Genomic DNA, 15025 nt, shown 5'->3' with positions numbered 1-15025 from the left:
CAGTGAGGAACAGCGATGATTTCACGGATTCAGACTCATCCACATTGTCGGGGGATGAAAGTTATTATGGGGTTATGGGCGTGTGCTTCAACTGTGGTATGTATAGTTCAAAATAGTTACAGTATATTAAGAAATTTGTAGCTCTTTTGAGGTAGCTCGAATTGTTTTCCCCACATTTTATGTGTGGTTGAGTTGCTAGCTTTGTTTATTCATGGAAACAGCATAGTGGGGAGAAAATGAGATGCATTCACTTGAAACTGCAGGTGGCAACTGCTACACTAATGTGATGCTGAAACAGAATGTAATGTTTCCACCAATCTTTTATATTGGTGCATGGTCTTTATGCAAAGATAGTCATTGGGTGAAATGCATCAGGAATTCTACATGTAACTTCCCCTCAATCGCAATATAAAGTGTGGTAGGTCACCTCATGGTGAATTTTAGATTTTTCCATGCTCCATTTACCTTTGTGTGCAGTACATGGCACTATTATTTCAGTATAGAGATGTATGTACATTATGGATCTTTATTTACTTGCTTCATACCTTTCAAGTCTTTAGAAACTTTATACCCATAAGAGTGACAAGAATCTAACTATTCCTGAGTTACCAGATAAGTTTCTAAACATGGATATAACATGAACTTGTACTGTACTAAGTTACTAATACCCAGATACTGTATACGTTGTTCCTCATCATGGGTCCGGATCCCTGAGGTGATGTGTTAGTTCAAGGGCTTATGATAAGAGTGGCCACTTTCAGTCTTGCTTTTGTAAAATTCTTTTCATTAACTCTATGCACAAGCCACTGTGTGTGCCTTTTTCTCAGAAATTTTGGCCAACTTATATATAGCTTGTTTTCTAAATACTATGTATTAAATTGATGTAACATTTACACAAAGCTGAGATCTCTACCTTTAGAATATGTATTAATAGTCTTGCTCTTTTCTCAACAATATGGGGTGAAGATCGAACTAATTGTTAGGAAAAGCTGTAAACTCAAGATTTTTGTCATGGTTGAATGTGTTATGGTTATTTTTAAGGTTATTGGTCTGTTGGACGTCTTGCTTGTCCTCATAACATACTGCGCTGGTCCTTGGCCAAATGGGCCCAACCTAACCTTTCCATTTGGTTTGGGGGCAGTTGTAATGGGTCCCAGGCTTGTAGATTAGTTTAGATTGAGGTCCACATGAACTGCAACCTACACACTGAATTCTTTCTAGAATTTTAGGTTAGTCACTAGCTATACTTTTCATTGCACTGTACCCTTCTGAATCTCCCACATGTCCACACCCTTCAGTTATTTCTCACATTTTCTTTTTTTTATCCTCATAATCATTTTGATATTGTTGTACTATACTTCATGATATTTTTACTGCTTACAATATTTACTCATACATTGGAGGCTTATTCCTTCTCGCCACTAAGGCTCACAGGATACCACTCAAATTTCATTCCAGTTCTACTGTCATAGCCTTTGTTAAACTTGATTCCAAATATTTTAATTCATTCAACACCTCTTAACTCCTTATTCCTAGTGAAAGTACCCATGTAAGCACAAAAACTTTATCATTGTTTGTATACTTTTATAAAAAGACAGTACTGTATAACATTATCCTTTATGCATTACCAGTTTAGGGACTAACATAAAATATTCAGGATGACTACATCAGGGTCAGCTTCTAGAATAGTGATATTCTTACTATAGTATGAAAAGAAATTCATTACAAATCTCAACAAAGAATTTATCTGGGTACAACAGTAGGTGTTAGTTCAGGTCATGTGTCAGCTCTTGACCCACTTTTTGAGGATAGTTAGTCATAGTAATATCTCCATAGTCGGAATCCTCAAACCCGAGCTCTCCTCGATAGTCGAATTTAAATTTTCTGAAAATTTCCACCTAAAATTTTCCCGATACTCAAAAATTCTGGGGGATGGGGAGTTTTTCTGCATGAGATGAGAATCGTATGCATTTTCTGAAATTTCAAGAAAATATCTGCTACCCGGAAAATCTTCGGGATGAGGGATTTCTTTCTGGCTTGAGAGTCGCCTCGATAATTCGGAAATCTCATTCTAGAAGTGCTCCACAATCATTGTTCTGACTAACTGAGATATCACTATTATTAATTTTTTTTTTTTGTATATTGTATATACTGTATACACTTACCTTCTTGTTTAACTCTATCACAGTTTTAGTTTATAGGGTTTACTGTATGTATGGGCAGTCATGGTGATGCCTGGTAGGTTTATTCTGTTGATGCAATCAGTGATAAATCAACTTTTTTTTTTTTTTCCAATTGTATGAGTTTGTAAATGGTGTGAATATGTCCTTTGGTATTTTTGTAATTACTCTATTATAGCAAAATGTAAAGTTGAGCTGTGTTGTTCCCCTTCCACAGCTTATTTGTTCGATCTAAGAATTCATAATTGACAAGAAAGAAGATTAGGCATTGAGCATTTAAAAGCAGTGTTGAACATTTCTTAAATTTCATTGAGATAAGTAATGAATAGGAAAGCCATACTGTACAATATTGAATGCTAGACTGAATATATGTGGTGTGAGTTCAATATTTTCACTCTTAGAGTTGTTTCTAGTTTAGAAAATTAATGAATATATTCTGCCATATTTGGATTGGTGAATTTAGACATATTCAGGGGTTAGATTTTCCTTTGTTCGTAATGAAAGGTATATATTCACAGACATTTAGACTTGTAAAACTAGGATGTAGGAAGTGATAGTTAAGCCTGATGATATCTTTCGTCTTGTTGTGGAGAGGAACACCGAGAGAAAAAAACATTTGTTGTATCAGTTAGAAAAGTATATGAAGAAAGAGAGTACTTATGTTGCTCTCAATCCTGGACCACCCAGCACCAGTAGTGGGCAAGTGATACACTAGAGGGAGAACATTAAGAAAAAAAGTTACATCATTATTTTCTAACAGCAGATATTTCCCACTCTTATTCTGAAAAAGTTCATTAATCTGTAATACACTTTGATAGATGTGAACACTGTACGGTATCCCCTCCCTTACAAACGCTCGAGATATGAAAAATTTGCTTATACGAATTTCCAAATTTAATACATCGCTCTTATTTAACAAAAAAGTTACCCTCGCTTATACGAATTTTGTCCCAGCAAAAATTTAAATCGGTAGTATTGCTGTGTGGCCAGTATTAAGGCCACACAGTCAAGTTTAGCAAAATGTATTGTGTGTTAAACTTTAATTTAGCTTCTTCCTAAATGTGTTTAGCCGCATATTTTCATTCAGATATTATTTATTAATATTTTTAATGTGTAAAGTAGTAGTTACGTACAGTAGTCGGGTATTATTTCATTAGTTAGGTAGGTTTTTGTTCGTGAACTGATTTCATGTTTAGTATATATACGTGCTTTCGTCATCGGGGAACTAAGCCTACTCTTTTTTCCCATTTGTTCAGATACAAAAAATTCACCTGACAAATCGCTTCCAGAAACCTAACCCATTTGTTAAGCAAGGGGTACCTGCAACTGTCTGGGCATTCTAGATAATATTTGATATGTACTCTTATGAAAAACTGTGGATGCTGTATTATTTTGCACCAGAACCTGATTACATGTTTTTATGCTTTTCAGATCTTTTAGGTCGCCGTGGGTCACTGGGCCAGCGGCGGCCCCACAACTGGTAAGACTCCATCAAATACCGCCAACTTTCATTTTATTATTTTGATACAAGACACCGGACTCCTCGGCCTCCCTCATATCAACTGAATATCCTCGCGATAAAGTGTTTTCTCTTCTGTATAAAATCCAAAGTTTTGCAAAAAATCAAAGTGTGTGATATTTTGTCTCAAATAATATGTCAGTGGAATAGCCTCACTCTGGACGCAAAGCTGAGAAGGTCGGTCAGGAAAAGCAACGCGGATAAAAGAATCTCATAAATACCAGACTTAAGGTTCATAATGACAACAGCTTCATTTATATACGCCTCCTATATTGCATCAAATCTGAACTGTACTTGATGCCTCTGAACATTCCAGAATGCTCAAATTTACGTACTGCGGCTATTTGAATATTTTTTTCCCACCAGTTGGAAATCATATGCAACCGCTTACTGTTCAGTAATCTTTTTTATTTTGTACCATTTTCAAAGGTGTCAGATTATTTAAGGGGTATATTTTTATTCCTGCCTTTTGAAATCGCTCAATTTATAGAAAAAATTTCAATTCATAGTAATGTAGTACAGTAGTCCTGTGAACTAGAGATGTTGATTAATTCACCAGTACTGTAGTGACTCCTCTTTTATGTTGATATATAATACAGGATAGTATTTTCTACTTGTTTTATTTATTTTATTATAAAAATTTTTCTTTTCCCAATCTCTGTTTTTCCCATCCCCTTTGTGTGAGGTTTGTTTATGTCCTAATCCAACACTTCACATAGGAATTGGAAAAGGTACTGAGCTAATGGGTAGATACATGTACTGCAGTATAACATTTTAATTAACAAGTGCTCACTATACTGTATATATGGTAAGGGACAGGAATGGGCAACATTGTTTTGTATCCTTCATTTGCTTGTCTAGCTTGATATGTAATGTAAAAGCAAATTATTTTATGTTTGAAATAAAAAGACTTTGAGTGCTAAATTTGTTGTTACAAAAGTTTAATGGTTATTTTTTTCATTTTTATAAATGTCATGGTCCTCAGTAACATTATTTAGATATGTTGCCCAACTCAGGTATGTTTCATGTTCTGAACTGTACTTCAATTATTTGAATATAAAGTTCGGGAAGTACAGTATCATAATTAAATGATGTGATATATAAAAAGCATAAATTTTACTTTACTTTTCTGTGGAAGAAGTTGGAAGTTTTTATTTGAGGCCATAGCTCTCTCCTGTACTTGGATTAGTCTTCTTATTCAAATAAATTGAAGATCTTGTGGTTTTAAGAATTTGTCACTTGTACCCAAACAGGCAGAGTAGAAGTTAGGTAAGAGCTCAGTGTTTTTTACAGAATGTGGATTTGTGGTGCCTCTGTTTGGAATAACTGTACAGTGAGTTCTGCTATAACGCTGTTTTGACAACGCTAATTGGCTCTACGATGGCGAATAGAGGAACTATATTTGTATAACGCTAACACTTGTTTGCTGTAACGCGTTTTGCTACTACTTTCCAATTTTGTGGTATTAACTGAATATGGTAAAGAAGAATACCTACAGCGCTCTGGTGACGCAGATTCCCAGTGATGATCGTAGTAAAGGCTATAACCCTTGAAGAAGCTCGATGTTATCTAATTTCAAAAATCACCCCTTCCTCCCCCATCAAGTTATATTCATATTTTTCAAGGTAAAGTGTTACATTTACTGTATGATTTCCTCATTATTAGATATGAATGTAACATTTATTTAGACTGTGCTATCCTTTGTGTTAGGCTAACTACTAAATTTTTTTCATTCTCGAGTAGTAATCTGCACCTAACCCTATTTTCTATAATCCCTGTTATTTCTATTACGCCAATTTCTATAACACGCATGTTTTACAAGAACACAATTATCGCTAAGTATAGCAGAACTGGATCGTACAGGGTATTCACCAACATTCATTTTGGATACTCGCAGCAATCTTTTGGAAGAGAGTTTCTTGAGGCAAGCACTACTTGGTGGATCTCTTTGTGGTCTGTCAAGTGCAAGATTTGAAGTACTTAACTAGTCCACCGAAAATTATCTTGAAGGAGCATTTTGAAGTAAAAAACATAGCCGCTTATGCCTAGCTCCAACTTGATGCTTCTGCGTGAAGTCTCCTCAGTAATCTTATTTTGTAATTATTTTCAAAGGTAAGCCGATTATTTAAGGGGTATATTTTATTCCCTACCTTGAAATCGCTCAATTTATAAAAAAATTTCACTATAGTACAGTACAGAACCTGTGAACTAGAGATGTGTTGATTAATTCACCAGTACCGTAGCGTGACTCCTTTTATGTTGATATATAATACAGGATAGTATTTTTCTTACTTGTTTTATTTATTTATTTTTCATAAAAATTTTCTTTTCCACTGTTTTTCCCATCCCCTTTGTGTGAGGTTTGTTTATGTCCTTAATCCAACACTTCACATAGGAATGGGAAAAGGTAACAGCTAATGTGGGTAGATATGTACTGCAGTATAACATTTTAATTAACAAGTGCTCTACTATACTGTATATGGTAAGGGACAGGAATGGGCAAATATTGTTTTGTATCCTTTCATTTGCTTGTCTAAGTTTGATATGTAATGTAAAAAGAATTATTTTATGTTTGAAATAAAAGACTTGAGTGCTAAATTTGTTGTTACAAAAGTTTAATGGTTATTTTTTTTTTTCATTTATGTAATCATGTCATGGTCCTCAGTAATATTATTTAGATATGTTGCCCAACTCAGGTATGTTTCATGTTCTTGGGAACTGGTAATTTCAATTATTTGAATATGTGTTCAGTACAGTATCATAATTAAATGATGTGATATATAAAAGCATAAATTTTACTTTACTTTCTGTGGAAGAAGTTGAAGCTTTTTATTTGAGGCCATAGCTCTCCTGTACTTGATTAGTCTTTATCTTAAAATAAATTGGAAGATCTTGGTGGGTTTTTTGGTGAATTTGTCACTTGTACCTAAAACAGGGCAGAGTAGAAGCTAGGGGTAAGAGCTCAGTGTTTTTTGGCAGAATGTGGATTTGTGGTGCCTCTGTTTGGAATAACTGTACAGTGAGTTCTTGCTATAACGCCAGTGGCGTTTTGACAACGCGAATTGGCTCTTACGCATTTGGCGAATAGAGGAACGATATTTGTATAACGCTTAACACTTGTTTGCTGTAACGCTGTTTTTGCTTACTATTTCTCCAATTTTGTGGTATTAACTGAATATGGTAAAGAAGAATATCTCCAAGAAGCCGCCTAAGGATCGATTCCCAGTGATGATCGTGAAAAGAAAGGCTATGCAACCTTGAAGAAGAGAAGCTCATGTTATTCACTCAAAATCACCCTCTTCTCCCCATCAAGTTATAGCCCATTTTTTCTGCTGTAAAGTGTTACATTTACTGTATGATTTCATTATTAGATATGAATGTAACATTTATTTAGACTGTGCTATCCTTTGTGTTAGGCTAACTACTAAATTTTTCATTTCGAGTAGTAATCTGCACTCTAACCCTATTTTCTATAATCCCTGTTATTTCTATTACTTAATTTCTATAACACGATGTTTTACAAGAACACAATTATCGCTGCTATAGCAGAACTGACTGTACAGGGTATTCACCAACATTCTATTTTGGATACTGCAGCACCTTTTGGAAGAGTTTCTGAGGCAAGCACTACTTGGTGGATCTCTTTGTGGTCTGTCATGCAAGATTTTAAAGTACTTAACTAGTCCTACTGAAAATATCTTGAAGGAGCATTTTGAAGTAAAACATAGCCAGCTTATGCCTAGCTCAACTTGATGCTTGGTGTGAAGTCTCCTCAGTAATCTTTATTTTGTACTCATTTCAAAGGTGTCAGATTATTTAAGGGTATATTTTATTCCCGCCTGTTGAAATCGCTCAATTTATAGAAAATTTAACTTCATAGTACAGTACACAGTAGTCCTGTGAACTAGAGATGTGTTGATTAATTCACCAGTACTGTAGTGACTTTTATGTTGATATATAATACAGGATAGTATTTTCTACTTTGTTTTATTTATTTTTTCTATAAAAATTTTCTTCCAACTGTTTTCCCATCCCCTTGTGTGAGGTTTGTTTATGTCCTTAATCCAACACTTCACATAGGAATGGGAAAAGGTAACAGCTAATGGGTAGATATGTACTGCAGTATAACATTTTAATTAACAAGTGCTCTACTATACTGTATATGGTAAGGGACAGGAATGGGCAAATATTACTTTGTATCCTTTCATTTGCTTGTCTAAGTTTGATATGTAATGTAAAAGAATTATTTTATGTTTGAAATAAAAGACTTGAGTGCTAAATTTGTTGTTACAAAAAAGTTTAATGGTTATTTTTTTCATTTATGTAATCATGTCATGGTCCTCAGTAACATTATTTAGATATGTTGCCTCAACTCAGGTATATGTTTCATGTTCTTGAACTACTCAATTATTTGGAATATAAAAGTTCAGTACAGTATCATAAATAAAATGATGTGATATATAAAAAGCATAAATTTTACTTTACTTTTCTGTGGAAGAAGTTGAAGTTTTTATTTGGAGGCCATAGCTCTCTCCTGTACTTGATTAGTCTTCTTTTATCTTAAATAAAATTGGAAGATCTTGTGGGTTTTTTATGAATTTGTCACTTGTATCTAAACAGGGCAGAGTAGAAGTTAGGGTAAGAGCTCAGTGTTTTTTACAGAATGTGATTTGTAGGTGCTCTGTTTAAATACAGTGAGTTTTATAACGCTGCGAAAGTGACAACGCTTACTGCTTCTTACGCCGTATTTATGAATAGAGGAATTATTATTTTGTATAACGCCAACACTTTGCTTGCTGTGGGCAATATTTCTCCAATTTTGTGGTATTAACCGGAATATGGTAAAGAAGAATATCTCCAAGAAGCGCTCTGGTGATCGCATTCCCAGTGATGTCGTGAAAAGAAAGGCTATACTGAAGAGCAGCTCGATGTTATGCCTAATGTCAAAATCACCCTCTCCCCATCAGGTTATATTCACAGTTTTTTCAAGGTAAGTGTTGTTATTTACTGTATGATTAGATACGAATGCAAATTTGTTTGACTGTTATCCTTGTGTTAGCTAACTACTAACTCTTTCGATGTAGTAGACTAGTATCTAACTATTTTCTTATATCCTCGTTATTTCTATTACGCTTAATTATAACGACGAGGTTTCACAAGAACACACTATCACGCGACAGCAGAACTTCGGGACTGCACAGGGTATCTTCACCAACATTCATTTTGGATACTGCACCACCTTGAAAAAGAGTTCCTTGAGGCAAGTACTACTTGGTGGATCTCTTTGTGGTCTCATGCAAGATTTGAAGTGGTAGTTCTTGCTATAACGCATAATTGTGTTCTCTTGTAAATATCGTGGTATAGAAAATCGCTGTAATAGAAATAACAGGGCTTATGGAGAAAAATAGGGTTAGGTGCAGATACTCAAATCGAAAAATTTAGTAGTTAGCCTAACACAAAGGATAGCACGGTCTAAATAAATGTTACATTCATATCTAATAATGAAATCATACAGTAAATGTAACACTTTTACTTGATGGGGAGAAGGTGATTTTGAGGTTGATAAAATCGAAAGCCTTCTAGTAAGTTATATCCTTTTTTACTTATCATCACCAGGACATCCTTATCACCGAACGCTTTCCTTTTGTTGATATTCTTCTACTACATTCACAAAATTGGAGAAATAGTGTTGTAACGCCTATAGCAAACGCTGCTCTGTTATGCCAAATATCGCTCCTAATTCATAAATCGCTAGGAGCAAATTGCTACATCAAAACACGCCATATAGCAGAAATCACTGTACTTAACTAGTCCACTGAAAGTTATCTTGAAGGAGCATTTTGAAGTAAAACATAGCCAGCGATGCCTAGCTCAACTTGATGCTTGGTGTGAAGTCTCCTCAGTAATCTTTATTTTGTACCATTTTCAAAGGTGTCAGATTATTTAAGGGGTATATTTTTATTCCCGTCTGTTGAAATCGTTCAATTTATAGAAAAAATTTCAATCTCATAGTACAGTACAGTAGTCCTGTGAACTAGAGATGTGTTGATTAATTCACCAGTACTGTAGTGACTCCTTTTATGTTGATATATAATACAGGATAGTATTTTCTACTTTGTTTTATTTATTTTTTTTCATAAAATTTTCGCCCCAACTGCTTTTCCCATCCCCTTTGTGTGAGGTTTGTTTATGTCCTTAATCCAACACTTCACATAGGAATGGGAAAAGGTAACAGCTAATGGGTAGATATGTACTGCAGTATAACATTTTAATTAACAAGTGCTCTACTATACTGTATATGGTAAGGGACAGGAATGGGCAAATATTGTTTTGTTTCCTTTCAATTGCTTGTCTAAGTTTGATATGTAATGTAAAAGAATTATTTTATGTTTGAAATAAAAGACTTTGAGTGCTAAATTTGTTGTTACAAAAAGTTTAATGGTTATGTTTTTTTCCTTTATGTAATAATGTCATGGTCCTCAGTAACCTTTTACCTTTATGTAATAATGTCATTGTCCTCAACATTTTTTCTTTTATGTAATCATGTCATGGTCCTCAGTAACATTATTTAGATATGTTGCCCAACTCAGGTATGTTTCATGTTCTGGAACTGTACTTCAATTATTTGAATATAAAAGTTCAGTACAGTATCATAATTAAATGAAGTGATATATAAAAAGCATAAATTTTATTTTATTTTCTGTGGAAGAAGTTGAAGTTTTTATTTGAGGCCATAGCTCTCTCCTGTACTTGATTAGTCTTCTTTATCTTAAATAAATTGAAGATCTTGTGGGTTTTTTATGAATTTGTCACTTGTACCTAAACAGGGCAGAGTAGAAGTTAGGGTAAGAGCTCAGTGTTTTTTACAGAATGTGGATTTGTGGTGCCTCTGTTTGGAATAACTGTACAGGGTATTCACCAACATTCATTTTGGATACTGCAGCACCTTGGAAGAGAGTTTCTTGAGGCAAGCACTACTTGGTGGATCTCTTTGTGGTATGTAATGCAAGATTTGAAGTACTTAACTAGTCCACTGAAAATTATCTTGAAGGAGCATTTTGAAGTAAAACATAACCAGCGATGCCTAGCTCAACTTGATGCTTGGTGTGAAGTCTTCTCTTCTTGCTGGATGATATTTGAAGAAGTTAGGTCAACTTGAACTTCTTCAGCAATGCTGTCAAAAACATTTCAGGTCATGCCAAGTTCAGTAAAATGTCTTTTCTTCCTTGTGAGAATTCTTTAGCAATAGAGCTATCTGGAAACACCAACCCAAACATTTCACCTCATCCATCACAAGACCTGCAGCTGTCATTATCACAGGATGCAGACATCACCTGATTTCTACTGTTATTACTTCACCATGAAATGTACAGGTAAGTGAGCTACTGGTTAATTTGAAGAAAATAAGTTTTCCTTGTGTTGAACTGAGTACTTTAGCTTTGTGTTTCACTCACATTGCATGGTTAGTAACTGTGGCAGTCTTGTTTTGTCTTGGTCAAAAGTGTGTCTATCCTTTAAGGCACCACTTCCTTGGGAAAAGGCTCCGAGAGTCCATCAGGTTTAGCCAATTTTCTTGAAACTGTTTCCAGCAGTTACGTTTAATGAGTGCAGATGATATCACAAGGTAAGTATTGTAGCTATCCATGACTTTACCTTATGAATTTGCAAAAATGAAGCCATTAGTTTGCTTGTATAAAAGGAACTGGATGTCTTGTTGGAGAAACTTATTCTGTCTCTTATAATGAAATAAGAGACCACAAACCTCGTCATTTTCTGTTGAGATGTTTGTTTAGGTCATTATGAATTTATGGGGGTGCTGGTGGTAGAGTGGTGCCGCTCTTGTCTTCGCAAGCGAGAAGTCACGGGTTCGATTCCCGGGCCGGTGGAAGTTGTTTGGACATACTTCCTAGCGCCCATTAGTCCCTGTTCACCTAGCAGTAAAGTAGGTACCTGTTGTAAGTCGAAAGTTGCGAATTCGTATTCAGGGACAAGTTGTTGGAGCTTCCAATAACTTGATGACATAAACCATTGACTCTTCAGGCTTCTACACCCTTAACTCATGAGATATAAAGGCAAGCATGAACTTAACATGCTTCCCTGTTGGGCACTGTAAACGCTTCTGCGCTTCACCTTACACAAGGATGTAGGGGGGTGCCCAATAAAAAAATAATAATTATGAATTTATCACTTAAAGACTCATGGGATAAAATTTGGGGCAAAGCCAGAAACCAGACAAAAGGTTTGGGAGAAGGGGTCAAAGATTGACTGGTGCCTAAGAGGAGTGATAATCCCCTTCCTAAGAAGATTATTAAAACAAAAAATTATTATTTTGTTTTGTTTAAACATTGTTTTTGTGTCAGTAATTGCAATACACATACAGTATTTCACATTTTAAGCTTCTTTTTACTGAAGACTCAGTAAATTCACTTCAGTAAACCATTGATAGCTTGTAATATGATATACAGTATCTCTGAATGGTGGTAAAATACTCATTTGTAAATTATTTTGGAATTATTTTTGCATAAAAAATATTTAATACATATCTCACAATATTCTGAGATATGATTACACAATGTTGGAATGGTGTAACACGTGGGACCCACGCGGGATGCGTTGGAGGCTCTTCTGGGTCAGCCGCTCAGTTTATGAGTCTAGACCTAGTGAAAGGATACCCACCTGCAGTCACTCTACTTATTTTCAGGTATTTTATACAAAGTGCTATTCCACCCACAATGAAAATTTAACCAGTACAGTGAGTTCTGCTATAACGCGTGTTTTGATAACGCGAATTTGCTCTAACGCGATTTATGAATTAGGAACGGTATTTGTATAACGCGAACGCTTGTTTGCTATAACGCGATTTTTGCTTACTATTTCTCCAATTTTGTGGTACTGTATTAACTGTGAATATAGTAAAGAAGAATATCAACAAGAAGCGTTCTGGTGATAGAATTCCCGGTGATGATCGTAAAAGAAAGGATATAACACTTGAAGAGAAGCTCGATTTTATCAACCTCAAAATCACCCTTCTCCCCCATCAAGTAAAGTGTTACATTTACTGTATGATTTCATTATTAGATATGAATGTAACATTTATTTAGACTGTGTTAGGCTAACTACTAAATTTTTTCGATTTCGAGTAATCTGCACCTTACCCTATTTTCTCCATAAGCCCTGTTATTTCTATTACGCGATTTTCTATAACACGATATTTTACAAGAACACAATTATCGCGTTATAGCAGAACTACCTGTATACATGTACAGTAGTGTCTTAAGTGAATAATAACATTTAAAGTTGGTTCTGTAAGTGATTACAATACAGTACAGAATTGTACTGTATATAGTGTAGTGCAGTGAGTCCCCCATCACCGCTGACACCACAAACTTGAATTATCCTCATCCTTCACCTGAAGTGCCGGTAAGTGTTAGTTTTTGTTCAAGTTTTCTGATTATGGTGTAGGTTATTTTGGCCAAAAAGTTGGGTATTCCAAGTTAATTTGTGGATGAAATTAAATTTACCATTCAGAAAGTTGCTAGTTATGTCCAAATGAGGCAAGAGGGGGGAGTAAAGAGCAGTGATCAGGTTGATTTGATGCATTTTTCCATGAAGTGAATACCTTTTTTATGGACAAGAGTACTGCCCTAAATTTGTGGTGCTACTTAAAACATACAAACAGCTCAGTACTGTACAGTGAAAAGTGAAAGCTGCTGTAATTTCTTTTTTCTCCACTCATTAGTGACAGTTTGTGTTGACCACTGTTTCCATATATAGGTTAGGGCATCCAACCCATCCATTTTTGTCAATGATTATGATGGCATCCTTGGAGGTGAGCTTCGTTTATTTACATTTTGTGGAAGTGAACTTGTACAGGCATCTCCTGGGTTACAGAATTTCTGGTTATGGAATTACTCCCTTATGGAATTTACAAATTTAGACCTTAATTTGGGGTTACAGAAAAAATTCTTCCTTCCTGAATTTTGAAAAGTTTTCAAAATAAAAAAAATTGCAATTTGTAATAATTTTGTTTACAAAAATAATAAAAAATATTAAGCGTGAATGCATCTGTGGTGGTAACAAGGCAGTTGGAAGGCTGTTCATCTCCCCCAGTTTCCAGTGTTCACTACAATGGAGCTGCTCAGTCAGAATTCTTTCCCCAGCTTGTGTTCAGTTATTCGTCTGTGTTTCAGACTTTATTCACCCTTATGGAATTTTGGTTAATTTATAAATATTTTCAATAGAAAAAATCATGATGAAAAAAAATTTCACAGAAATTATAACATTTATTTTGTGTGGATTCTGAGGCTCACCTCCCCAGTTTGTGCTCAGTTATGTGTCTGTGTTACTTTTACCCTTATTCAAGATAAGTGCAAAAAGACCACCAAGTTTAAGTGAAAGCAATGGTGATAGAAGGTTCCATTAAGGACTTACATTGAACATTAAATTGATATTTTAAGGAGGTAAGTCCCAGTAACTCTGATCTCATGACCTCCTGCAGCACTCGACATTGTTTCTGGTAAGTAAAATTCGAGTGTTTTGTTCATTTATGATTGTTACGCCATGAATACTCATTCTATGTGGTTAAAACCGTCTAATTTCATACATATACTGTATGTGCTTGTGTCACATTTTTGGGCCCCCAAAAATTCCTTCAGAATGCATCTCAACTTTTAAAGTGGAAGTACAGTACTGTATATGGGAAAAATTTTTGCATTACGGAAAGATTTTCAGGAATGGAACCCTTCCGTAGACCGGGGGATGCCTGTACAGTACTTACTGTACGGTATATTGTTGGGTGGAGGGAAAGTGTTTATATGAATATTTATGTATGTTTGGAAAAAGACCTCTAACTCTGTAAGCTTTTTATGTTTATGTGTCTTAGTAATCATTCTAGTAGTCTTAATAACCTGGTGTGACATTTTTATCTAGACACAATTGCCTTAATAATTTTTATTATATTGCTTCTGAGTTCATATAGTAGACTGAATAGATGTACAGTACAGTATACTATAGAATAAGAAAATATTAGACTAGAAGTATACTGTACAATACAGTGAATGAAAGGTTAAGATGAACATGTGTACTGGGGGTTATAGAAATAATTTGGGAACTAATTACCAGTGCTTGAAATTCAGAGAAGTCCACTTTACAGACACCACATTGAAATGTTTACTGTATCTCACTGCTGGTCAGTATGAGTTTTGCAGTCATTAAGAAATCTTTGTTGCTTAACTTCTTGGATAATATTAACTTCATAAAATTAGTCCCCCCCCCCCTCCACTTTATACAACTTATAGTAAAATTTTTTTATTTTTCATTACAGTAT

This window comes from Homarus americanus, unplaced genomic scaffold (assembly GCF_018991925.1).
Source record: "Homarus americanus isolate GMGI-L3 unplaced genomic scaffold, GMGI_Hamer_2.0 scaffold39155, whole genome shotgun sequence".
Lineage (NCBI taxonomy): Eukaryota > Metazoa > Arthropoda > Malacostraca > Decapoda > Nephropidae > Homarus > Homarus americanus.
This window is presented reverse-complemented; position numbering follows the sequence as displayed.